The 26,719-nt window shown below is 42.6% G+C and overlaps 1 protein-coding gene across 2 annotated transcripts in view; it reads left to right on the plus strand.

The window, feature by feature from the left end:
• celf2 (cugbp, Elav-like family member 2) overlaps nucleotides 1-26,719 on the plus strand; it is a 510,925-nt gene that overhangs the window by 66,333 nt on the left and 417,873 nt on the right. Inside the window, exon 2 of one of the 2 annotated variants that reach the window (XM_038738416.1) lies at nucleotides 5,369-5,422. The exons of the other annotated variant lie outside the window; for it this stretch is intronic. The gene's annotated coding sequence lies outside the window, so the exon portion shown is untranslated. The remainder of the gene's footprint in view (nucleotides 1-5,368; nucleotides 5,423-26,719) is intronic. 2 annotated transcript variants of the gene reach the window in all.

The following is a 26,719-nucleotide window of genomic DNA, read 5'->3' on the forward strand; positions in this document are numbered from 1 at the left end:
AGCTCCCGTTTCTCACTGAACAAGAGAAAGTAGGAAATTGGTAGCTCTATAAGAGGGAATGAAAGAGAAGAGGAGGCATTACAGCTGTTCATTTGTTAAGATGTGTTGAATGTTTATATGTCATTTTTTCTTAAAATTAAGCTCATTATTTTAGTTTATTTAAATTTAGAATTATTTATTAGAGTAGTTATTATTTATTATCCCTCCAGTTTGATGTGAAAACTGACAGTAAATATTCTTGAAATATTATTTGATTTGACAGTCTGTTGTTGACTAAAAACACATGTTGATACAACTGTACGTTATGGTACTGAATGATAACGCAAGTTAGTCGTTTTGATGTTTCGCTTCGGGAAGTTTTCTCTAACTGGACCTCTTTGAATTCTAATTGAATACCCCTGATGTAGTGCATCGTGTAGTCTATCCATCTGTCTCTTTCTCTAACTGTGTCTTTCTTTCTGGAGGAATTTCTGTAAATGTGTGGGCTCAGGCCTTTTTCCAACAAACTCCTCAGTCTGCCCTCATTCGTCTTTCATTTTGTTTTATATTATTTGCTCTTTTACTCTTGAGTCCTCGTCTAGTTCTTCAGATCACTCTGTAGAACTTTTTTGACTTTAATTGTTATATATTTTCGGTTAGACTACTTTTTTGTAAATTTTTGGTTAAATGACTGACCAGACTATAGACATTGAAGGTTCTGGTTGAAAGCCAGCAGTGTTTTGACTGTCAATTTACAGCTTGAGTGCCTTCAAGGTTAGACACTCTCCATGCTGTGAGAGTGGGAGTTTTATGGTTACACCTGGCTGATGGAGGCGCCTATTCAGGAGGCCGGGAAGAGGCCATAATGAGCACAGCATCACAGAAATGCCATTGCGCTCTTTCATTTACTGTTTTTTCTCCCTCTGTCAGAGCTACCTAAATGAATAATTTATATTTATTTATTTATATATATGTATATATAATTCATTTAGGTTTCTCTGAAAGGTGTGTGTATATATATATACACCGGTATACACTTTTTCATTTTCCCCCCTGGCCTTACAGGATGCGATGTTCCCATAATGAGTCATTTATTTTTGAAGTGGATGAGCATAATTGGCTTAAGCACAGGTGCAACCTCTAATTGAGATGATGTCGGCCAGCACTATTTGCCAGAATTCATTTTCAGTTGTTGGTATGTTCTCACAGGTTAGAAATTGTCTCGGGACACAGAAAAAAGGATAAACAATTAAAAATTAGAGCAAAAGTCAAAATAATCTCCAGAAAAGCAGTGAGTAAACGCTTTTTCTAAGTAGAAACATTTACTAATGCAACCTGAGGTCACCAAATCATCTTAGTGAGCTAGTTTGTTTGGGCACCAACACAGTAACCATAAAAGTGATGAATGGAAACATGAAAAGAAACGTTATACAACCTCCAAAACAGCAGCTTATGGAGACCTTCAAGTTCAGCTTGTTATTGTCACGATCGTGGTGTGGAGGCAGGTTGGAGAACCCAAACGCAGGACACAGAGCGGAGCAGGTATGGTATAACGAAGGGTTTTAATAAACAAACAAAAGCGAGCACACTTACAGGTGAGTGGCTGAATAACAGAAATCCAAAATCCAAAAGTTCCGGGAGACGAGACAAGACGAGACAAGCAAGGCTGGTTACAGGCAGAGAGTACACACACGACAGACTGGGGGGTAACATGAACAATGACCGGACAAGGACAAGACAGAAACACCAGGTATATATACACAGGGACTAACGAGCAGGGCGGGAGCAACACAGGTGACAGACATAAGACTAACGAGGCAGAGAGAGAGAGCAGAGGAAAACAGAGAGACTAGACATGACAAGCAGACTATATAACAGATACTGGACACAAGACAGGACAGAACCCAAAACCCAACTCAAAAGTAAACACAAAGGATGGCCAACCGGCAGAGCGTGACAGTACCCCCCCACCGACGAGCGTCTCCAGACGGTCAACAAAACAGCCCAAAACAAGGCACAAGCCGGCCCAGGGTGGGCGGAGGGAGGACAGGAGGAGGGCAAGTCGAGCCAGGGTGGGTGGAGGGAGGACAGGAGGAGGGCCAGACCAGGAACTCTCAGGAGGGTGGCCAGAGGGCAAGGCAAGGGAGCGACAGAGTTCAGGAGGTCGCACAAGCAGGCCAAGGGGACAAAACAGTCCGGGGGAACCACCCAACAGGCAGATCATGCCCAGGAAACAGGGCAGGTAAGGCACTTGGCCTAACATGCAGGGCAGGGCAGAGAGACAGAACAGTTCAGGAGGCCGTCCCGGAGGGCGACTCAGGAGGCCGTGCAGACCAAAGGGATCACGGAGTTCAGGAGGCCGTCCCGGGGGATGACCCGACAGGCCGGGCAAATCAGGGGGTAAACACAGTTCAGGAGGCCGTGCCGGAGGTCGACTCAACAGGCCGGGCAGAACAGGGGGGCCACAGAGTTCAAGGGGTTGGCAGGACGGCCAACAGTGAGGCAGCAACCCCACTGGGGGCCGAGCAGGAGGCTGACGGCAAGACCTCTCCGGAGGTCGGCACCCAAAGCTTGGGTGCTCTGGAGGCACAGCTGGGCTGAGGACCACCGGCGAGACAGCTGGGCTGAGGACCATGGACCGGACACGAGGAGCTGGAGTCGGTCTGAACACCGACTGAGCAGCTGGGCTGGGGACCATGGACCGGACACGAGGAGCTGGAGTCGGTCTGAACACCGACTGAGCAGCTGGGCTGAGGACCATGGACCGGACACGAGGAGCTGGAGTCGGCCTGACCACCGACTGGACAGCTGGGCTGGGGACCATGGACCGGACACGAGGAGCTGGAGTCGGCCTGACCACCGACTGGACAGCTGGGCTGGGGACCATGGACCGGACACGAGGAGCAGGGATCGGCCTGACCACCGACTGGACAGCTGGGCTGGGGACCATGGACCGGACACGAGGAGCAGGGGTCGGCCTGACCACCGGCGGGGCTGAAGCCGGTCCATCCGCCAACAGGACACGAGGAGCAGGGGTCGGCCGGACCACCGGCGGGGCTGAAGCCGGTCCATCCGCCAACAGGACACGAGGAACAGGCTGGGCCACCAACGGAGCTGGTGTTGGTCGGACCACCGACGGGAGAACAGGAGTCGGCTGGGCCACCAACGGAGCTGGTGTTGGTCGGACCACCGACGAGGGACCAGGAGTCGGCTGGGCCACCGGCGAAGCAGGTGCCGGTCGGACCACCGACGGAGCATGAGGAACAGGAGTCGGCTGGGCCACTGGCGAAGCCGGTGCCGGTCGGTTCACCGATGGAGCACTGGGAACAGGAATCGGCTGGGCCACCAACGAAGCTGGTGTTGGTCGGACCACCGACGAGGGAACAGGAGTCAGCTGGGCCACCGGCGAAGCAGGTGCCGGTCGGACCACCGAGTGAGACCTGGGAGCAGGAGTAGGCCAGGGAACAGGCAGGCGGCTAGCTGCGCTAGCAGGCCGGGGATCAGGCAGGTGGGCAGGCAGGCTGCTAGCGGGCCGGGAATCAGGCAGGCGGCTAGCCGTTCTAGCAAGCCAGGGGACAGGTTTGTTGCCGACGGGTCGCTGATGGTGACCTCGTCGCCTCCGATGACCACCACGGGAACCCGAAAAGATGGCCAGGCGACTCCCCTCAAAGGACGACTCCGGGGAAAGCCTAGCCTCCAGGCTATCAGGCCATAGGCTAGCTGCCCGTGCTGCCTCTGACTCCCTGGCCTTCATGGTCAGGTAGGCCAGGAGAGTCATAGTCCCTGAGTCCTTGGTAGGTAGGGCAGGCAGGCGGACGGACAGGCTAGGCGGAGGACTAGCGGCGCTAGCCAAGCAGGATACAGACAGGACAGGCGGAGGGCTAGCAGCGCCAGCCGAACAGGTAACGGGCAGGACAGGCGGAGGGCTAGCAGCGCCAGCCGAACAGGTAACAGGCAGGACAGGCGGAGGGCTAGCAGCGCCAGCCGAACAGGTAACAGGCAGGACAGGCGGAGGGCTAGCAGCGCCAGCCGAACAGGTAACAGGCAGGACAGGCGGAGGGCTAGCAGGCCGGAGAGATGACGGCCGGAGGCTAGCGGTCCGGGTGTTAGCCATTTCCAGGCTAACAGACTGAGGATCTGATGAGGACTTGGCTGGGGGATTGGCTGAGGTGTGGAGGAAGTCACAAACCCACCCAGGGAGAGAGTCTGCTGCTCCTGGCTGAGCAGCCAGGCTCTTCCAGGCAAGGGACACGATAGCTGCCTTATGGCTAACATGACTAGCCCCATACCACATATTCCTCAGCACCATAAGCTCCCGGCACAGATCAAGCAGTTCATCGGACATGGTGTCCGCTGGGTCCCTTTGTGGTCCGGTCATTCTGTCACGATCGTGGTGTGGAGGCAGGTTGGAGAACCCAAACGCAGGACACAGAGCGGAGCAGGTATGGTATAACGAAGGGTTTTAATAAACAAACAAAAGCGAGGATAAGCAAGCAAGGCTGGTTACAGGCAGAGAGTACACACACGACAGACTGGGGGGTAACATGAACAATGACCGGACAAGGACAAGACAGAAACACCAGGTATATATACACAGGGACTAACGAGCAGGGCGGGAGCAACACAGGTGACAGACATAAGACTAACGAGGCAGAGAGAGAGAGCAGAGGAAAACAGAGAGACTAGACATGACAAGCAGACAGATACTGGACACAAGACAGGACAGAACCCAAAACCCAACTCAAAAGTAAACACAAAGGATGGCCAACCGGCAGAGCGTGACAGTTATCACATGCTGCCACTTGAGGTCTTCAAATTGTACATTCACCTGTTACTTCTGAAACTTAATATTTTTTTAAAATTCATGTCCACGCATTTTTATTTTCAAAGAAGAAGAAACAGCCCATTAGGAGTTTCCAAATTGATTTCTTCAAATTGCTTGTTTTGTCCGATCGACAGTTCAAAACACAAAAATCTGACAATTTACAGTCACATAAAATAGACAACACCAGGCAGTCCCATATCAGAAGCTGCAATAAGTGAATATTTGGCACTTTTGCTTGGTTAATGTATTATGTACTATCAATAAATAATCAAAAAAGCTTTTTCTGCCAATCAACTTCAGTGCGAATTTTGTGTTTAAAGTTTTATTGGTAGCCACTTCCCACATAAGAGTGTTTACAAATGCTGTCCTTGACTTTAAAATGTAACCACAGTTATTAAAAATTCAAATAGAGCAGCTGCATATAGTGCAATTCCAGTGATTGTGTGTTTGCTGCTTATTTAAACACCAGAGAATAAGAGTGTTACAGTCGCAGACTCTCTTCTTTCTCATCCTTTTCTCAGCAGGTGAAAATAACGTGGCTGTTGTTTTTCTTGCCCTTTTAAGGTGGTATAACGGGAGGAAAAGGTGGACAAAGACTCGCGCCTCTCTACCTCACAGGTGCGTGTGAAAGTGCCTGATGTAATGTTTTTTTATTTTACCTCATTTTCTCTGAGAGGACTCATTTCCTGAACACAGTGGTGGTAGTCATTCCAATTAATTAGCCGGAGGAACGGTAAGAAAATCTGCATGTAATTAGCTGATTTAGCCTAATGTGCTAATCCCTATAACTCCACTTAAGGCAGTTGTTCTTTATCAGCATACTGCTGTGATAGCCTTGTCATAACAGAATGCATCATTACACTGAAGAAATCACCATTTCATAGCTGTCATTATATGACTTTGTGCTAAAATCACATTTCTATTTCTGAATTTACGGCATCTTAAATTTTTATTCTTTCAGCATTTATTCCCATTTAAAGATTTCTTTCCCCCAAGTATTTGCTGATGTTTGAGATATAGATTGCTTTACTCAAAACGGAAACTAATCACTTCTTTACTTTTTAACTACACACTAAATTTAAAAGTCAAACTGATCCTTATGTGCCATCGGTGTCTTTTTTTCCCCCCAGACATTATCTGACAGGTAATCAGTATGCCCTATGTTACAGATGAACTGCCATTTGAAAAGTGATCAGTAGGCCTATGTTCTTGAATGTGAGCAGGTTCTTTGAAGTGTTTTTGTATCAGGTGCTTCGACAGCTGGTTGTGACCTGGACATAACTTTAATTTAATCGTATTATTTTATTAGCATTCTTAATTACACATGACGTAAATTTGAAATAATTCCTCTTATCAAGTTACCCAGCGCCCTTTGACAGTTTGTAATTTATGTTCTTTCCTCTTGCAAACAATGCAGTATGACACGAGCAATAGTGCAGAGGCAGCTGCGTGCAGAGCTGAAGAGCCGGAGAGCAGAGACAAAATAATTCTCCTACACAGAGATATTAACACAAGTTTTAATTCACTGTGTCGTTCTGTTAAAATGTCATGTGCAACATCTCACAGTAATATAATTGCTGAGAATTGTCTGTTTGACCAGTGACCAATGACCGGTTGTTTGTGTCAGGCAAGAACTGATCATCCATCCACTCCCCTGCCAGCTCGAGCAGTGGAGGCCAGATGATTAGGAATGATGGTGAGCGTAAATGCGCATTCAGTTGAGCTTCCTTGTATTTATTGCAGAGCATCAAAACTGAGGTTCCACCCAGCAGTGAAAACCTGACCGCCCCTCCCGACCGCACACTTCCATGAAGCGTTTCTCCGCTGTGTCAAAAAACACTCCCTCCGTCTGTCGTAGATATTGATCATTACACGCTATGACAGATTCGTTTTGAATGTGCCTTCACATCTCATGGAGTGGTGATTCATTTTACATGGTATCTAAATAAACCCGAGTTTCAGTGTCAGACTTCTCTCCTTCTGTCCATACATGCGCTATATTTTTCTCTATCTCTCTCTCTCTCTCCCTCTCACCTCCTGTTGCTGTTTGTCATGACATGTTCATCATGACAGGTGTAAAGTGGCAAAAACACTGCGCTAACAAAGGAGGTTTTAAGTGTGATGTGGAGACGTGAAACCTCCAGTGCACGTACACTGAGAAAGGTCTGTGCTGTTTCTCGAGAAAGTGACAACTTACAATGTAACCACAGTAACGTCACGATTTGAAAGTTCAGCTTACATGTGTGCATACAGACTTTGCAGGAACTGCATAATTATGTTGGTATGTCTTATTTTACTCCTCAATTAAGGTTGTGTTGTGATGTAAAGTAATTTCTAGAATATGTTTTTTTAACATTCCCTATAGTTGTAACTCTCCAGCTGTGAAGATGGGATGCTTTGCTTTGTCATGCGTGATCTGAATATCTTTGGGTTTTGGACTGTTAAACAGAACAGTTAGATGACATCATCTTGGGCCCTACGAAACTGTGAAAGCCATTTTTCACTGTTTTAGACCTTTTATAGACCAAATGATATGTCGCTAATGAAAGTAACGGTTTATTGCAGCACTACCCTAAATGCATAAAATAGCTGAATGATTTTGGTCAAAGAGATTGGTGCAAAGAATGTAAATGTTAAATAAATGTATGAATCAACAGTCCATTTAGGCATAACCACAAACTGTTTATTAGTCAAATACCCTGCATAGAATATTTGCGTACTCTTACTGCTAGTGCTGCCACTCAGCATAGTTTATGCTGAAGCATGCGTGGAGCGTTATGGCAAATGATTTTGGTCTATTTCTTTAAATAACACATTGATTCTAGGTTCCTCCTTGCTTTTCTCACAGTGTGAACAGTTATTATAAGTGGAGATGGAGAGGTTTAGATTGCCCAAGATGCTGCTATCGAATGCACTCTGCACCTTCATGCATTATTCTTGACAAGTTAACTTACAGAGGGGCAAAGGTATTGTATCAATCCTGAAGGCAGGGGGTGTTTTTTTAAAAATGTTTTTATACCTCAGCAGCCTGGCCAGATTAATAGGCTCGAATTGGAAGAAGCAGAGCATAAAAAATGTAGTGTTGTTATTGATATCCAGTCAGATAAGCTGTGGTCAGTTGCATTCAGAAGTCTTTAGCGTGGAGCGGTGCTTAGTGGCCCACACCTTGTTTATCGGGGAGAAAAGTGTTATGTCCCCGAGCTTAGAGGCCTTATGAGGGAGACAGATGGAGGTTGAATGGCCCTGTTCCTCCCGTTCCCCTGTGGGGGAAGACTTTAAATGTATCTTGGTGAGATCTCTGGAGGCTGGATGCACTGTGTCCATTAGCAGGAACGTGGGCTGCTTTTGTGTTTCCAATTAAATGTCTAAAACAATGGATGATAGCTGTGGGCAATTGCGGCTGTGTGCAATACAAGTATATGCGTCGTGTGAGGTGTGTGTTATTACAGTAAGAAGCTCGGTAGTTGTTATTCATGATATTCAACTCCCTCATAAGCTGGATATTCAAGTTCAGCCAGGATTTCTGGATCCAAACAAGCGAATGTCCAATACATATTAGCCTTGTTGCTCGTAAAGTATTACCGTCAAGGGAGGAAAAGGAAGAAAATGTAGGAAAGAGAGAGACTCTGGCTCAGGACGACAGAAACTGCGGCACACTGTTAGATAGAGAGTGGAAATAAAAGGGAAAGAAGGGGTCAAGCTGAGGTATAGAGAGCAGGAGAAAGCCATGAGAGCAGTGTGAGTGTGAGCGTCGTGCCGAGCGAGAGGATGGTCTCCAGCAGCTCCATTGATTTTCCCTCAGTCTCCTCGACCGGCCTCCGACGCTCTCCTCTTCCCCCCGCAGTCACAGAGAGAATAGGCTTTTAACAAAGACCTCAGCAGACACCCGCCGACAATGGCCGCTCTCCAACCCCATCCCAGACCTCCGTCGTCGAGCTAAAGGCGCCCCCCACCCCACTTCCCCTCCGCTGACATTTGACTCAACGTGAATTACTGAGGTCACCTCTGTCCTTCCTTTCTTTCTACTTCCAGTGTGTTCCTTTTAGTTTTTTGTGCCCGTACGTTCCAGTGTGTTCCAGCCCGGGCCTATTAGGGTGCGGCTGAAATGACATGGCCAAAAATGTCAGCATTAAACTCAGTGACTTTTCAGCATGAACTTAAACTTTGCAGTAATGAAGAACCTGTAATTTAGAATAAAACTCTCCTCTGAAACCTCAGATTATTCCACCACTTTACTATTTAATTAGAACTACTACAGAGGAGCACACCTGTAATAAATGACATCCAAATCTAAGAAGACTGCTATACAAAACCATACATTATATATGATTTGGAGAGGAAATATTGTGGTAATTGTGTGCTCACTTGAGAACTGGCCTTTAGCTATTAAGCTAGACAGATTTGTGATCTTACGTACGTGTCCCAATGAGTCTTCGATATTCTCTGTTTTCCTGTTTTTTTCTAACCATTTGATAGACATAAATGTGGGGCTGTAACGAATATCTTTATTTTTATTTATTTTTTTTTGAATATTCAGGGATTTTATTCTACTGTGGTTTTTGAATGAAGCTTGTCATATTTTATGACATCATCGCGCTAAAACAGAAATCCTTGACAAAATCCTCAATTTGAATAAAATAATTCATCAGATTAGTTAGTCTTTAAAAGGCAGAATGAGTAGGATTTGTTGATTGCTGTTTGTTAAAACATGATTCACTGTTGGCCCCATGCAGAGAGAGGGGGAGAGAGAGAGAGCAGTGGTGGTTGAGCGAATTAGAGAGTGAATGAAGAGAGGGAGCGGCGTTAGCGAGACCAGAGCAGTCAATCGGAGGAATAAAACTATTTTCTGATTGTTTCACGGCTGTTACATTCCCTGCGGGAAGGAGCCACGTTGTCGGAGTTTGTGTGAATGCAGCTAAAGCCATGCTTGATCCTGCTCGCTGTGTCTGCTCTGTGTTTTTTTTGTAGCTCAGCCCCCCCACCTTTGGTCAAACAGACACACAAACCTGCAGCTCTTTATACATCCACGATACAGACAGAGCAGCGAGACAGACAGTGACGTAACCTGGTCGCTACGTTTTTCTAGACTCCGGGCTTTTATTTTATGAGAAATCACAGGAAGTCCTGGCTGCTATCAGTGCTAGCTTCACAGCGGAGTCTTCAGGCCCAGTCAAAACAATGGCTTATCCAGCGCCAGCCACGTGTGTGAAACATAGTGGCTGTGAATGGAAGGAGAGTAGACTGCTGAAAGTCAAATACATCGTATTTAAGTTTATGTTCTGCTTGTTCAACAGTTGTTTGATATATTACTATTAACACAAATTCAGAACGAATTTTAATTGCTATATCTATTTTCAGTTCTTATCATTTGGGCACTGGTGTTTTTCTTTTTGTGCTGTTAAATCGCTTTGGGGGATGCCAACAATTCCATTTTGTAGGAAAATCCAGTCTTCACCAAGTTTTTTACTGGCCGAACTCTAAGTATACCGTAACCATAATTTATTTTCAATATTTTTTTAATAACCACAGTCTTTAACTAGCCTTATCCTTGCTGACCATGTGCAGATATCTGGAATAAGGATTGGACAACAGGTTTTGCAGAATAGTCCAATAATGGTTGGGACCTGACATGGGCCCATACGAAACAGTATACCTAAGACTGATACATCAATAATCATTTTCTGTATCCTTCATTAGGCTAACATTTAATTTTTTTCTTCATTACATTCTGTGCGCTGTTATAACAGCATAAAGATGAACAGTAGGCCATAACTGACTGGACATGACATCAGAAAGCTCAACATGACAAGCATTAAAATGTGATTTTGTGTATCTGTCCGCAGCTAATCTCGCATACTACTCTCATCAGCCTGATGTGTTGCACACACACAATTTATGACTGTATGCTCAAGGACCTGTTGTAGTTTGCTGTGATTCACAATTTTTGAATAACCTATTTTATTGACCGAGCCTATTGTAAAGCTTGGACTGTCGTCTTTTCAGCAGCATTCGCCATTTTACAATATGCATTACTTTCACATAGCAAAAGACATTTCTTGCAGTTGGCTAGACTAAAAACAAGGCTTACCTCGTCTGTTGCAGGCCATATTTTGGCCTTTGCCATGGCTCAAAAACTAACGTTCATAGAAAAGAAGATGTATTCCATATCCGATATGTTATGATCCTCTAAAGTTAGGCACCAAACGAGATGAATAAAACCCTACGTTTATTTTTTCTACCATCTTGACTGTGAAGGACTGTAAACTCTGACTTATTTGTTTTCTATTCATAAGAAAACTTACTCTACTATACAAAAGAAATTCTCCCCTTCATTCCACTACTCTCATGCATAGAAATCTGGAGATCAGGGGCCTCATTTATTAAAAGTGTGTGCATGATTCAAGTCAGAAGGTTGCATACTGACAAAACTTGTGCTCATGCACAAAAATATTCTGACTTGTAACACAGTGCGCACCCACGACCCACGCTGATCTCCCTTTTATAAATCACAATCAACTCAAAAGTTGTGGCACATGAGTGATGTTGTTATCCCACCCTTTTAACGGCCATAGCTGCCTATAAATAGTCAGTGAAACACACCCTAATTAATATTAATACATACTGACTGCATGAAGATAAGGATGACAAATTCTGACAGAAAAGTCAAAACAATTTATTTTTCCCACTGTGAAATTGAAGTTCTTGTTGGGGAGCTTGAAGCAAGAGATTTTGTTTGGTGGGCAAAACCCGCATACGCAGACAGATTATTTGTGCATCGGAGGATAGGGGACACCAGAGCTCGACCGTGTTGATGAATGACTTGCAGGAATGCGAATCCCTACTGAGTAGTTACGGAGGGGGAGCGGTATACATACAGCCCTCCAGAAGTATTGGAACGGTAAGGCAAATTCCTTTGTTTTTGTTGTTCACTGAAGACATTTGGGTTTAAGATCAAAAGATGAGTCTGAGACAAGAGTTCAGAATTTCAGCTCTCATTTCATGGTATTCACATCTAGATCTGTTAAACAACTCAGGACATCGCTTTGTATTAGACCACAGCATTCTTAGGTGAGCAAAAGTAATGGAACAAATAATCTTAAAGTAAATAACATTTAATATTTGGTGGCATAACCCTTGCTTGCAATAACTGCCTCAAGCCTGCGACCCATCGACATCACCAAACTGTTGCATTCTTCATTTGTGATGCTATTCCAGGCTTTTAACCCGTTTGTTTCTGGGTGTTTCTCCCTTCAGCCTCCTCTTATAAGGAGGTGAAATGCAGCTCTATTGGGTTCAGGTCAGCTGATGAACTTGGCCAGTCTCAAACCTTCTACTTTTTCCCCCTGATGAAGTCCTTTGTTTTGTTGGCAGTGTGCTTTGGTTCTGCTGCATGGTAAACTTCCTCCCGATTAGTATTGGGATTAATTAATAATTAATATAATTAATATGTTTTTCTCCGTAAACTGGCAGACAAAATGTTTCTGTCCACTTCTGAATTCATTCTGCTGCTACCATCATCAGTTACATCATCAATAAATATTAATGAGCCTGTTCCAGAAGCAGCATGCACGCCCAGGCCATGACATGACCTCCACCATGCTTCACAGATGAGCTTGTGTTCTTCGGCTCATAAGCAGTTCCTTTCTTTCTCCACACTTTGGCCTTTCCATCTCTTTGCTAGAGATTAATCTTGGTCTCGTCAGTCCATAAGATTGTGTTGCAGAACCTTTGCGGCTCATCTCTGTACTTCTGATTCTTCCTGCTGATGAGTGGTTTGCATCTTGTGGTGTGGCCTCTATATTTCTGCTCTCTGAGTCTTCTTCCAACTCATTGTGATACCTTCACCCCTGCACTGTGGAGGTCGTTGCTGATGTCACTTCCTGATGTTTTGGGGGTTTTCTTCACAGCTCTCACGATATTTCTGTCATCAACTACTGTTGTTTTCCTTGGCCGACCTGTTGGACGTCTGTTGCTAAGTACACCAGTAGTTGCTTTTCTTTCCAGCACATTCCAAATTGTTGTGCTTGCTCTGCCCAATGTTTTTCCTTCTTTTCTCAGCTTGACAGTGGCTTGCTTTTCTCCCATAGACAGCTTTCTGGTCTTCATGTTGCTTTATCCTCTTTAACAGGAAATGCAGTCTTTATAGGTTTGAACCAAGGATGAAAACTTAGACTAGTCATGCAGAGCTATTTGATGTCTGGACAATCAACCTGGGCAACAAGAAACATCTGACAGTCACATGTTCCAATAGTTTTGCTCACTTGAAAAGTGGGTGGGTTCAAACAAAGGGTGGTTTGTCCTGAGTTGTTCAACACATCTAGATGTGAATACCAGGAAATGAGAGCTGAAATTCTGAACTCTTGTCTCAGACTCATTTTTGATCTTAAACCCAAATGTCTTCAGTGAACAACAAAAACAAAAGGAATTTGCCTTACCGTTCCAGTACTTTTGGAGGGGACTGTATATGCAACACGCACCGGATGACCCAGGTACTTAATTTGTATTCACTTATTTGAAAAAAAGGGAAACCAAATGCATTTAAGTTGTTTTTAAACATTTATTTTCCTTACCTTGAGTCTTTACAAGCAATGCATCACATCCACACACTCGCATACAGCGTTTGGCTCAAATGCGAGGATAAGGTAACAAACATGTGATAACAATATATAAAACTATGCACTCGTATTTGCTTGACTGAGACATCGATGACATTAAGCTTGAATGTAATTTCTCCTCCTGTAATTTCACCTTATTTAGAGTACATTTCATAGCATGCAAGAATTACAGATAAAATTAAATATGATTCCCGATTAAAATGTGTTTGAGGTGTTTTTTTGCAAAAACAGATCTCCGTTTGTGATTATTATCCTAAATCATGGTTCTTTTTGTGTGCGCTCCAGGGAGTATTAATCCAGCAGGAAAAGATATCAAATATTTTTTAAATTATCTTAAATCATGTTTTTTTTATTGTGCACTTCAGGGAATATCAAACAAGTGTTTGTTTATTCCTTTTTAAGAATGGCTTTTAGCTGTTTCTGTCAACTAAATGATATATTAAGTTTTATATAATACTCAGAGGTAATATTATGATTTTTCTTTTACACAGTGGTGTCCATTTCAAACCGTTACGTCCTTGTGCCATCTGTTTCGCAGTTTCTCATTTCTCCAGATGTGCATACGCATGGTGCAGTTACCGAGAAGGACCGCACATTCTCCGTTCAAGTTTGTTTTTCATAAATCCCAAAGTTTGTTCAGAAAGTGGTGCACTTTTGTGCGTATGCAGCATTTTTAAATGAGGCCCTTGCATTCAGGTGAGTGCACTCTTATAGATTTGGACTTTAAGTCACAAGCCACAAGCGGTAGATGAAGCCCTGAGTTAAGTGGCAATGGTACAAACAATGTTAACAATTAATGCAAGAGTCTGAAACGGTACAGACTGTGAGGTTTTGTCTGACAGATGACCCCCCCTCCCCATGTTCAATAAAGAAAGCATGTCTCCATTAAAAAAACATGTTGGATGTTGTGTATGAATCAACAGTAATTAGCTCGCACCACGCCTTGGGTGGGCCATCTGCTGAGAGAGCATCAGATACAAACAGGTGGGCTCCCGTCGCCTCTGTGATCGCTATGTCAAACACCACGACAACAGCGATGTGATTAATAGGAGCTCCTAAATATCTCGGCGTGCGGAGACACGGGAAGTTACGCCGGTGCAGTTGTTCGCCGCTGCATGTTTCTCAAAGACACATTTTTTTTCTTCCCAGCACACACTCAAGCCTGCATTTGTTAATTAGTGATTTTAACTGAAGTCATAGTGCAAGCTAATTGCTGGTAATAATGATATTCGATTAGCGAATCAATTGACTGTGGTGCCTTGACTGCTTTGATGGATGCAGCCTTGGGCAGTGGCTGCGAAAGACTTTCACAGCGACGGAAAGCATGAAGTAGAAGAATAAAAAAAAATGACTGAACACAGAACAAAACTGAAAAAACCTCTGCAGGGAAACCACGAGTAAGAAGAAACATGTTGAAACATGCTGAGAGCTCAGGTAGGACTTGAATATAGACTCGCTAACACTTTGCTGTCAAACCCGAAATCTTTTTGATGGCTTTCCAGATACACATAAACGTCAATCTGTGCCACTGGCATCGTCTTAACAGCAGCTGGTGTGTGTGAAGTCAGAGAAGCCAACAGTATCGATCAGACTGCATTGATTCCCAATGTCAAATCCAAACAGTGTTCAAGAATGGGCTTGCTGTCCACATCTGTGTGCGTTCTTGTGTACGTGTACCTGTTGCATGTCCATGTGCACGTGAATGTGCGTATACTCTGCCCTCGGAAGTTCAGTCACCCCTTCTGGCTTTGAAATGTGATGTTGTAAATGTTTCTTGGAACAAATTCTGTTATGAGCACTAGCTTGTTATGTTTTTTCCAATAATGTTTCCAATAATTCCATTCCAATATACTAAGGAAGACATTTCTAATTTGTCCACTTTAGAAAGAGCTGCGCTGCTGTCAAAGAGGCAAATAAAAGTGGGTTGTGAAGAAAAACAGATGGAAATTCCTAAAGCAAAATTCACAGAGAGGAAAAGAGAAAGGAAATCTTATAAACTTTGAAGCAAAGAATACTTTTGCCAGAAATAATACTACACAGTGACAAAAGAAAAGAAAGAAGAGACTGACACGTTTGAGTTGACATAATCGTCACCTTCTTGCTGGCAAAGGTGTCAGCATTGAGATTGGCAAAAGTGATGTTTCTAAGGTCTTTTTGATTTCATGCCTTCTTTACTCACAGTTTCTTGCTTCTAAGACTGTGTGTAGATGTGTTGTTTTATATTTTTTTTGTTGTTGTTTAGATACTTTCAGTCATACCTTTCATTTGAAAAGAAAGATTCTCAGGATGGTAAAATTACAAAGGACTTTTACTGCAATAAAAAGAGCTCTGAGGAGTTTTTAACTACATTAAAACAAGTCTTTAGCTAAATTATTCTTCATTAAATCCAGCTCATCTCTGTGTCTAGGTGCTACTGAGTGGTTACTTTGTCTCCCGGTTCCCAGGGCCGCCCTGAGGCCATCTCATACACTCAGCACGTGCTATTCCACATGACAGCTTGGCAGCACAGCGTTATTTATAGCGCTGAACACCAGCTATGCATGTTGTAGCGAGATGGAGCGAGAGATAGAGAGGGCGGCGGCATTGACGGCATGAATGTACAGCAGTGTTTGACCTGCCTCACAGGTAGCTGACCCTCTCCTTGTCTCTCTGCTTGTTTATTACCACACCGCTGAGGTAGAATTCACTTGATGTCTAATTACATAACCTCCGCCCCCTGCTGTCACAGATGCGGTCACAGTGTGCATCAGTGTGTGATTGCTTGCAGATCTCTTATATGCTGTCATCACCTCAAGCAAATAATATAACCGCTTTTGAATTTACATTTCCATGCACCACCTGTAGCACTGTGCTTCACTATTGTAATTGAATCAGCCAGCGGAATACGCAAACCCAGACCGAGGCCAAGAGACTCATCAGAGAGCACTAATAACTGCCTCCTCCTCTCTGCTCGAGAAGAGCATTTTGTTTTGTTAGGCAGAAACCCAGCGAGGGAGAGAGTAGCACTCCTATTTGGTTCGAGTCAAGGCCAGCCGGTTCTGATGGCAGCGTGAAGTTTGTTTGTCTCGCCGATGTCTCTTTTCCCTCTTGTTGATTATGATTGCTTTGATATAGACTGAGCATACACTCCATAGAATTCAGTCTGTATGCTGGTTGGGTATCAGACCTCTAATTTTTGTGTAGAGTACTGGTTCACAACCTTTTTTGCGTTTTTACCCGTTAATACAAAGTATCAACTTGCAATCCCTTGTCGTTGCTGTGGACTAATATGCCGCTGGTACTGTAGGTGATTGAGCTGTTCAATTTTTCCTTACTCACACTGTACTATGAATGATAGCTGCTTGTGGAGGTAAACAATCCATTATGTCACAGAGAAAACGGAAACAAAAGCGAGATAAGTCTCTTTATTTGGTAATTATCCAGCATAAAAATGGGGCTTCAACTAATGATGATTTCATTTTTAGATGAATCTATCAAATTGTTTTGTTTTTTTTATTAATCGTTTCATCAATAAAATAGAGAAGAATGCCGCTCAGAATTTCTCAGAGGTCTTAAGATGTCGTCAGATGCCTCGTTATGTCCAGCGCAACTTCCATCCAGCCATCGTCAACCGCCTGTCCTGCGTACAGGCTCGCGGGGATCCCAGTTTACATCGGGCGAAAGGCGGGGTACACCCTGGACAGGTTGCCAGTCCACACATAGACAACCACTCACACTCACATCCACACTTAAGGACAATTTTTAGAGACACCAATTAACCTAGCATGCATGTCTTTGGATGGTGGGAGGAAGCCGGAGCACCCGGAGAGATCCCACGCGGACACGGGGAGAACATGCAAACTCCACACAGAAGGGCCGGGGCAACCTGACCTTCTTGCTGTGAGGCGACAGTGCTAACCACTACACCACCGCACCGCCCCCCAACGCAACTTATTGATTTTTTTAAACAATTTTTTAACAATTGTCAATCATAAACAAATGTTCTATAATTTCATGAATTAAATTAAATGTTCATGTTGGGTTGCTAATTATTTTAGTCAATATTGAGATCACGATTATTTAACATGATTACTCGTTGCCTTAGGAAACATTAATCTATTGAACTGTTAAATTTTAATACTTTGCTTTTAAAAACTATTATGTATGCATTACTCCAAAATCCCAAATAGCCCATAAAATAAGAAAAATAATCGGAGATTGTTAACTTTAAGCAGCATCTAGAGTGCAAGATGACCACAGGTTCCCACAAGTTGACAGCTTTGGGTGATGGAGGGGCCACCGAGGGGGCTCTGCGTGTGTGTGCGTGTGTGTGTGTACGCGGAGGGGAGCAGAGCAGGTGAACTACTGGAGTTGACGAAGTTTCGTTACAGAATGCTGAAATACAACCGTGGTGTTTTGTTGGGAGATGCACTCATTTAAACCAACGGTGAGAAAAACTATAAATCACTATGACGCTGAAACAGCGGATGAAATTTTACAAGCACCGATCAGTTAAGCAACACTGAACAAACTTGTTTAGAATATGTATAGGCTAAATAATACCCATGTATTAACTATACCCGCTTATCCTTTCTATGAAAAAAAGATTAAGCTTTTAATGTTAAATATTTGAGTTGAGTTATAACCTCTGGTCATGATGGCTTGAGCTGAATTAAACATCACAGCCTGCTGAGAGGGAGTTTGGGCTTTCAGGGAGGGACGAGAGCCTCATCTGTAAAGGAAAGGGAAACGAGTGTCGTGTGAAATGGCATGCGGCACAAATATCATTTTATCCTAATTAACTTCTTTTTACAATCGGTGGAAGCGGGGTGCGAACTAGCCTATACCATATGTTACAACCTGGCTCATGCGGGCAAGGAAGATAATATAAACCTGATGGATTTGGTAAAGAGAAGTTATTTATTTGTAGGGTAAACTGTAACAAAATAGGCTGATTGGATGCTGCTTAAAACCAATGAAAATAAATAAAAAACAAAGCAAATATATGAGAAGTTATGTAACAAATCAAATCTTCTGAACACTGGCAGACAGATACTAAAATAGGTGTGTATGACAGAGCTGGATGCCAGCAGATCTCATGATTGCTCTGCACAGTCCCAGAATAGACGAGGAATATGAGGTCAGGATGCTTGAAAAGAACTCTAAGGGGTAAAGTACCGTTATCTATTTACTTGAAAAAGATAATATTGTCCCTGTGCACTGATAAATTCATAAGAAGTTTCATTAGAAACAGAGAGAAGTCGAAGTTCTTTCATGTCCCCAACCAGCAGACTGCTGAACGTTGCTGAAAACTTTTTTGAAAAGAACTGTAAGCTCCTCTTAGCTTCACAGTCTGTTGTTATTTCTGTTATTTTGTCCACCCGTAGTTGTTTACAACACTTTATTTATGTTGCCATATCAAAGCATTGCAAATCTAGATTATTTACCAGCAGCATCTCCTAACTCATATTTCCCGGGCCTCCCACTGCTTATCCAGCCAAGTGAACTCTGCATCATTCACTCTCAGCATGTGGTGGATATGAAATGTAGAAAGCATTCAGCAGCATTATTATTAACAGCTGTTCTGAAAAGAGGGAACAAAATGCAAAACGGGAGGCAGGAGTGAAATTTAAAAGGAAACAACTCAATCATCTCAGTGACCTACTAAGTTTCAATCGACTAAAGGGACAATTTGCCGGATGTTTTATCAGCTAGTAGAATGTCATGACTACAGTCTGATTGATCTGTACAGAAGGTCATTTTTGGTCATCTTGTCTTGGCGTTTTGTAGTGATATTGAGGCTCAATATTATTGGATTTGCAGACGCTTTACCAGAAAATTGTGATAGTGCTTTTATGTGTAATTGAGTAAATTGAGGTAATGATTGAAATTGCATGACAATGTGGAAACATTGTGAAGAAGTTCCTTTGATGTTATGGAAACTTTACCAGTTTGCCAGTTTTACACATCAAGATCAGTTTCCTGGTTTTGAGGAGAATTTCTAGCCTTTCAGCTTAGTTGTAAAATGTCTACTGTATCCGTACCTATGTCAGACTGTATTCGCCTGCATGGATTTGACTTTTTGATCCTCTTCAGCGCTTTGCTAACTGTGGTTGTTTTAAAGGTTCAGTGTGTTCGTTTTACTGGCATCTAGTGGGTGAGGGTTGCAAATTGCTGCTACCTGCGACTCACGGTGCATTCACATGCTCCTCGGATGGTCCCATGTCCCGAGTTGTGAAGTTGTTCTTCCGACATCACTTTGTTCAGTGGAATCAACATGGATTCTACTACAAAGATGTTAGTATTATCAGAGCGTATAAACAACATGCAGACATCTAGTTCCCCCTGCACGGACAGCAAACTGACCGTTAAACATATTGCATGTTCGGAAAAAATATGTAAGATGTGATTTTACAAAAAACAAAGTGTATCCTTATTTATGTCCCATGTACACTTTATTTCTGTTTTTGCAATAAGAGATTAAAGGAGGAAAAAAAGAGTTCCACACCACATGAATGCACCGCTCACCCCTCCCTTTCTAAGTGCTCAGCAGAATCTACGGTGGCCGATGCGCTCTGTTGGCTCTTGTGCTTATTAATACGTGTGCTCCTCCATTTGCCCAAATTTCTGTTCTTTTCTTACTTCTTATAAACCAGTTGACTAATACTACTAATGTTTTCTTCTTCTTTGTACGTAATCAACGTAGCGACGAAACAAGTCATTTGTCCGTTTGGGCTACTGTAGAAACATGGCGGCACAACATTGCGACGCCCATGTAAGAGGACCCGCTGTGTAAGTAGATAAAAATGGCTTATTCTTAGTTGATCATTATGTAAGGTCTTTATACACTACTGAAAACATAGTTATGTATATTATATTGCACTTCTGACAGTGGATTCCCCCCAAATATTAATTATTACACTGAACCTTTAAATGTGCTATATAAATACATTTTGACCTTGACCCTGACCAAATTTATAGAAGCCCATTACTAAATTGAGAGTAAGATTTATAAAAGAGTTGGTTTGTGACGGTAGACGTTTGAAAGAAGTTTAGTCAGAAGGTTATCAATTGTTTCTGAAAAACCCAATTCAGATTTAGACATAGGGGAGAGAGCTGTTAAATTTTTATATGTTCCTGAATACTAATGGCGAGTCACCACAGCATTTTCTGTATGCTCCATATTACCCCAGTTCCCTCTCCTTCTCTTCCCTTTGTTTAGATGTTTCGTACCAATAACCTACAGTACCAGCGGCATGTCAGTCCAGGGATAATATGAGATGACAGCCGCAACCCAACACAACCCCATTATATATACTGGAGGGACCGAGGGGGACAGCACAAAACTAACACACACATCCCCATCCTATCCCATCGTTTCCAATCCATCAGTAAACAGAAAACAATCAAATGACAGGTCCTGGAGTGATCAAGGTTCAGCGTCAACCCCAAATAACCCCCCTCCCTTCTAACAAATACCACAGCTACATCTGTGAGTCTCTGTTGCCTTACAGTTCTTTTCAAGAAACTATAGGGTTATCTGCAATCTCTTGTTTGTTTCATGATTTTGGGCTCTTTTTCACTCAATCATTTCTTTCAGATACGTTTATATATACGTTTGTATATTTTAGATCTCTCAAAAATATTTCTTGTCAGGGTGTGTCCTCTGGACATTGATAAAAATCAAATAATATTCATGCAAAATGTACTGTAAAGGTGTAATCTAACACACTGTATGGCATCTCTCATACTGAATGATGAGTGGACACTGACTCCGTATGACTCAACCCTGCTTCATACACACAGACTGTCATCATGACCTCGATCTGAGCGTCCACATGTGTTTGCTCAAGTTCTAGTAATAATAAAGTAGGAGGAATGATGTAATGCTGCTGTATAAGTGCATTTTTTTTCCTGTGATGCCTCTTGTACGTCAAGAGTGTAAGGACTTCACTTTGGCAGTCCTGCCATGGCCACCATCCACCTGACCAAAAGTGTGCTGTGACTGATCATGACCTGTGACCTTCCTTAGAGGCAAACCTTCTTGTTGGGTTCAAAGTTAGTATTGCATTGTTATTATTGTTAGTATCCATCCATCCATCCATCCATCATCAACCACTTATCCTGAGAACAGGGTCACGGGGGGGCTGGAGCCAATCCCAGCTGGCATCAGGCGGAAGTATAAGTTGCCAGTCCATCGCGGGGCCACACTTCTATAAACAAGCACTCACACTCACAGCTAAGGGCAATTTTAGAGTCACCAATTAACCTAGCCTGCATGTCTTTGGATGGTGGGAGGAAGCCGGAGCACCCATGCAGACACGGGTAGAACATGCAAACTGTACACAGAAAGGCCTGGGACAACCAAAGTTCGAACCCACAACCTTCTTGCTGTGAGTGCTAACCACTGCACCACTGTGCCGTCCGTCCATTGTTATTATTATCATTATTAACTGTCTCTACATTAGCTATTCTCTCAAAATTAGGGTTCTGTTTCGGGAAAATACTGTCACCTCTGTGTGAAAATGTGCAGAAAAGAGCATGAGGAGTAGCGACAAAGCCAGGCTCATAAAGAAATGGTTTTGCACATTTGGTGTGGAAGTACTTCATTGGCCTGCACAGAGTTTACCGACCTTAACTCCATCCAACACCTTTGGGATGAACCGGAATGCAGACGGCAAGTTATGCCATATCGCCGACATCAATAATGCTCTTGCGGCTCGATCAGAACAAATCCCTTCAGTTAGGTTAAACAATATTGTGGATAAAATGTTCATAGAGGTAATAATGATCGAGTGTCCACATAATTTTTGCCTCAAAGTTTACTCTAAAAGTGTGTCAGGAGAATGTGGCTTTGGCTTCAAATTATAATAATAAACCCAAAAACTCAAACTGGCAGTGCTTCTATACTGTAGCTCACCTACACTCAGACACACATTCACATCTCTGCTGTTCTCTTTTAGACTCAATTCCCTGTGCTACCAGTCAAATAATTCCACTCTCATTATACAGGACCAACAGTTTTTAAGGAGCCAACCTTGATGAAATTATTATTACGACTCATAATTGGATGAGGAATGAATGGTTCTTGGAAATGCGATGGCCAAAAAGCTTTCTCTCTTCTACGTCCCTTACTCAGTCTCTCCCACCCTGCCATTACCTCAATCTCCCACTCACCTCCCCTCTCTCCCTCTCTCTCTCTCTCTCTCATCCACCCACTGACACTCTCCCTCCCACTTCCTCCTCCGAGCATTAGATGAGTGCGGTGGTCTAATTGCTTTCTTCGGGGGAGAGAATTAGCATGAGCTGTCCTGAGTGCTCCGGTCTAATGCATAAAGAACAGGCAGCAAGGGCCCAAAAATGGGGGCCAGGGAATTGCAGACACTTCCTCCATTAGCCAATCAGTCACACTTTACAGGAGGGTGACAAAAACTGCATCAAGTGGCCATACTTTGATAGGTGAACAACTGAAATCTGCATGTCACTGGTCATGTTTAGTGGGTGACTTGCAGCACAGAAACCTGCATGCTGATGGTCACATTTAATAGGCAACTTAACAAAATCTACATATTGATGATCACAGCTAATGGAGGACTTTCATAAATCTGCATGTGGAGCTATGTTCAACTTCTGTTGCTGCAATAGACTCTACAGTTAATGTGATTGAACAAGTTCTTGAAATATACCAAAGATAGATAGTGTATCAATGCCCTCAACAATGAACCATATGTACTTTCCAAAAACAGCCACTCTGCCACCATTATGGTTATTGGCTGGTGTGATTATGCTTTTGCAAAGTCACAGAAATGCCGTGTTTTTTAGACTTTGGACAATGTTTTTATACCGTGTTGTCCATCTCTTTGATTCTGGCTCTTTCTTTTCCAAGTAAAAGCTCTACTAACACCTGTTGGAAGAACAACTTTATCGTGAGACCAACGTATTTAGGCGTGTGGCCTTCATACCCAGATAAAAGCCACAAGCCGAAATAAGTCTCACCCATAAGCTGAAACACGTTGGTCTTACAATAAAAGATGTCTTGTGTTGCTGGAGTTATGACCTCAGTCTACTTCCCTTCTTTGTGCACCATGGATGTGTGTGAAGTTGTGTCAGAAAGTTTCGTGGCTGTGTGGGTTGAATCAGATATTCCGTTTTATTAAGTTATGGGCCGGTCAAGCTTTGTAAACAAGGAGCAGCGTTTCCCACATGAGAGTAGACTCTGTCAGACTCATGTATACTGTGAATTCAACAGCACATGGAGGCTGTCAAGTAGTCTAATAACCTGTTTAATAGAGGATAATTCACAATATATGTATTGTAACAATGCTTTCAATGTGAATTGTCCCTTATTAAATGATCTGATAGTCTTTTAATTTCATACTGTTTCAATACATTTATTATTAAATGCCCCCATAAATAATTGCACATATTTGAATATTTCTAAATGCATATTTGCACAATACATAAAATTCATTGATATTAATTCAATTTGTAATATTTTCCTAATGCCTTGTTGAAATTTTATTTGTCTGAATACAAAATGTGCTTAAATTGTAAATCACAGAATTCAGAAAAATGAAAACGAAAAACACAGAATTTGGGAAAAATTTAAACAGATTTCATAGGGCCCTGTCCATGGTCCAGTTGCCCAATATCTGAATGTAGCATAACTCTAACAAGCACCATCAGGAGGTAGTGACTTTAGAGATAAAAATGTCAGTTGTGTTAAGTGGCCTCATATTGTCGTGAACTCCCCAAGATTACATTTAGTGTGTGTGTGTGTGTGTGTGTGTGTGTGTCATACAGGCTGACAGCTGTGGGTGAGCAGCATCAAGGACACTGGTAGTCCGAAGAGTATAGAGCTGTTTGTTTTTAATAACATGCCAGAACAAAGGGATGTACCAAGGGGGAAGATGGAAGAAGGGAGGATAAATAACCTCAGTATACAGAACATCCTTCCTCCATCAAGTTGGACCTGGAGCTTTACAACTCGACCTATCAAAATACTGATTCATGACACCAGTCTTCGCCATTAAATTCATACTTGTATAGGAAGCAGACAGTGTTAAGCAACATCATTTTTTTCCTCATATTTTGTTGTCCAGATTACATCTTGGAGTGGCATTTGGCCTTTAACATTTGTTACACATTATGGATTCTCTATCTGCCATCTGTCCTGCGTTATGTTGAGTGAGTGCCTAGTCAGATAAAAATGCAAGACACGTTGTAGACACTTGGAACGTCACAAGAAAGGATGATGTGTTATGACCGATTGCAGTGAAAGAGTAGACAGGAATAGAGAGTGGTTTTCCAAGAACCTTTCTCAATTATTGGTTGCCAGCCTGGCAGCTGTTCCCAAGTATAGCATTCAACATATAGATGCACTAATTCAACTTTTCCTTTACCGATACCCATTGCATTTTATTTATTTTTTTAAATTATTTATTGCTAAAACCTGAGTTGGTAGTCCACCGTGACAGAATAAATTAAAATTTTTGCAGAAATACTGAATTTTACTTTACTAAAACATGGTATTTAATGTCATAATCAATGCCTGATCCACTTAATATAGGCAACATTGGCGCCAGTACAATCCGGCATATTGGATCGCTGCTTCCCAGCAGCATTATATTGAATCTGTTGTATTAGACATCAGAATTCAAAGTTCTTGTTGGAGTCATAACTCAGTCAAATCTCAACACACAGATATTTTTAGATTCTGTGTGACTTCCCGGAGATATCATTATCGCACATTTAAACTCATATATCCATTTTGGAATCACAGGTTAAAAGAAGTTCCTTATAACTCTAGAACTTGAGACTCAAGTGATAGTTGTCTGTACGTCCATGGGTACATTGCATACATGAACTGCTAATGTGTAATTCGGCACACTTTAATTTGCCAAGACGTCTAGTTCAATCAAATTCCAATCTTTCCTAATTCCTTATTGAAGCACTCAAGTGATGAATCAAATCTTAACTGTGAAAATTAAAGTGCAACCTGAAGAGCAATATCACAACATTTTGTCTACAGAAAGCTCAACTCACCCATGTTTGTCCTTTTGGCATAAATCAGTACAGACCATCAAGGTAGGCTATCATGAGGGTGCTGTGTGCAGAAGATTTACATCAAGTTACAGGACCTCTGGGTACTGGGGTCCTTGAAGTTTGAAGGGTTACCTATTCCTGCCATTCCATGTTACTAACAAGAGGAACTGCCTTGTACAGCTACAAAAAGACAAAATATTCCTATGAATAAAGCTTAAGAGGGGGGAAATGCCTCTGTTTTGCGACTACTGAGTGTGAACACTTGGTTTGGTCTTATAGTTCTATGTATGTATGCATAGTTGTGCACCTGAGGCTCTTGGTTGTTGTTGAGCAGAGCCTATGTCTAATTGAGCAGACATCAGACTTTGATTAATATTGTTGATGAGCGCTGCCAGCAGGGGTGAAGACACAGAGAGGAAGAACTGTCAGACAAACACCCAGGTAACATCCTTCATTCCCCCCGCCTCCTTGCGGCACTCTCCCTCTCTGTACTCACAGGAAAGGATTTAGTGCCCCACTGGTTCATTGTTGATTACACCATTGTCTGCTTAGACTGCTGAGTCTGCTATGAGTCTGCCACCACTTAATATAGACTTTACCTCGAGAGAGAGATCTGAGAAAAGACATTTTTTGTAGCTAAGCTCAACTATAAATTCGTTGGTGGGAACACTCCCAAGGAAGGACGATGACAGTGCCATGAAGAAGGCGGTTGGCCCCTATCATCAAAACAATATAGAACAAAATGATAACAGTATGATTTCAGAGAATACACGAAGACAGTCCCTGGAACGGGCACTGTGTCGGAAACTTTCCTCAGAGATCATCTCGAGTACATCCTGTACATGTAACCAGTACTGGTGATTGATCATTCGACCCCATTGCTTTTGTCCATACCAAACAAATATCTCAGGACATTGGTACATTTACATTACATTTACTCATTCAGCTGAAGCTTTTATCCAAAGCGACTTACAATTGATATGTATTTAATAAATATTTAATTGATATATATTTAATCATTAATGACACTGCAGGTTGGTGACTTAAACAAGTGAGCTCGCCAGTACATATGCATTACTTTGAGGTAGGGCTGTGCGGTATGACTAAAATCTCATATTCCCTTATAGGTTTCATATCCCAGAATAAAATATATCCCGGTATAGAAAATTTTTTGGAAATTCAATGAAATTTTATTAAGTCATTTTTCTCTGCATTATAAAGGTGGGGTAAGCTATTCTGGGGAAATCAAACACCGGGACAAATACCATGAGAGAGA

Source organism: Micropterus salmoides, unplaced genomic scaffold (genome assembly GCF_014851395.1).
Source record: "Micropterus salmoides isolate LMB-PRFRI ecotype aquatic unplaced genomic scaffold, ASM1485139v1 Ms_hic_scaffold_23, whole genome shotgun sequence".
NCBI classification, from domain to species: Eukaryota; Metazoa; Chordata; class Actinopteri; order Centrarchiformes; family Centrarchidae; genus Micropterus; species Micropterus salmoides.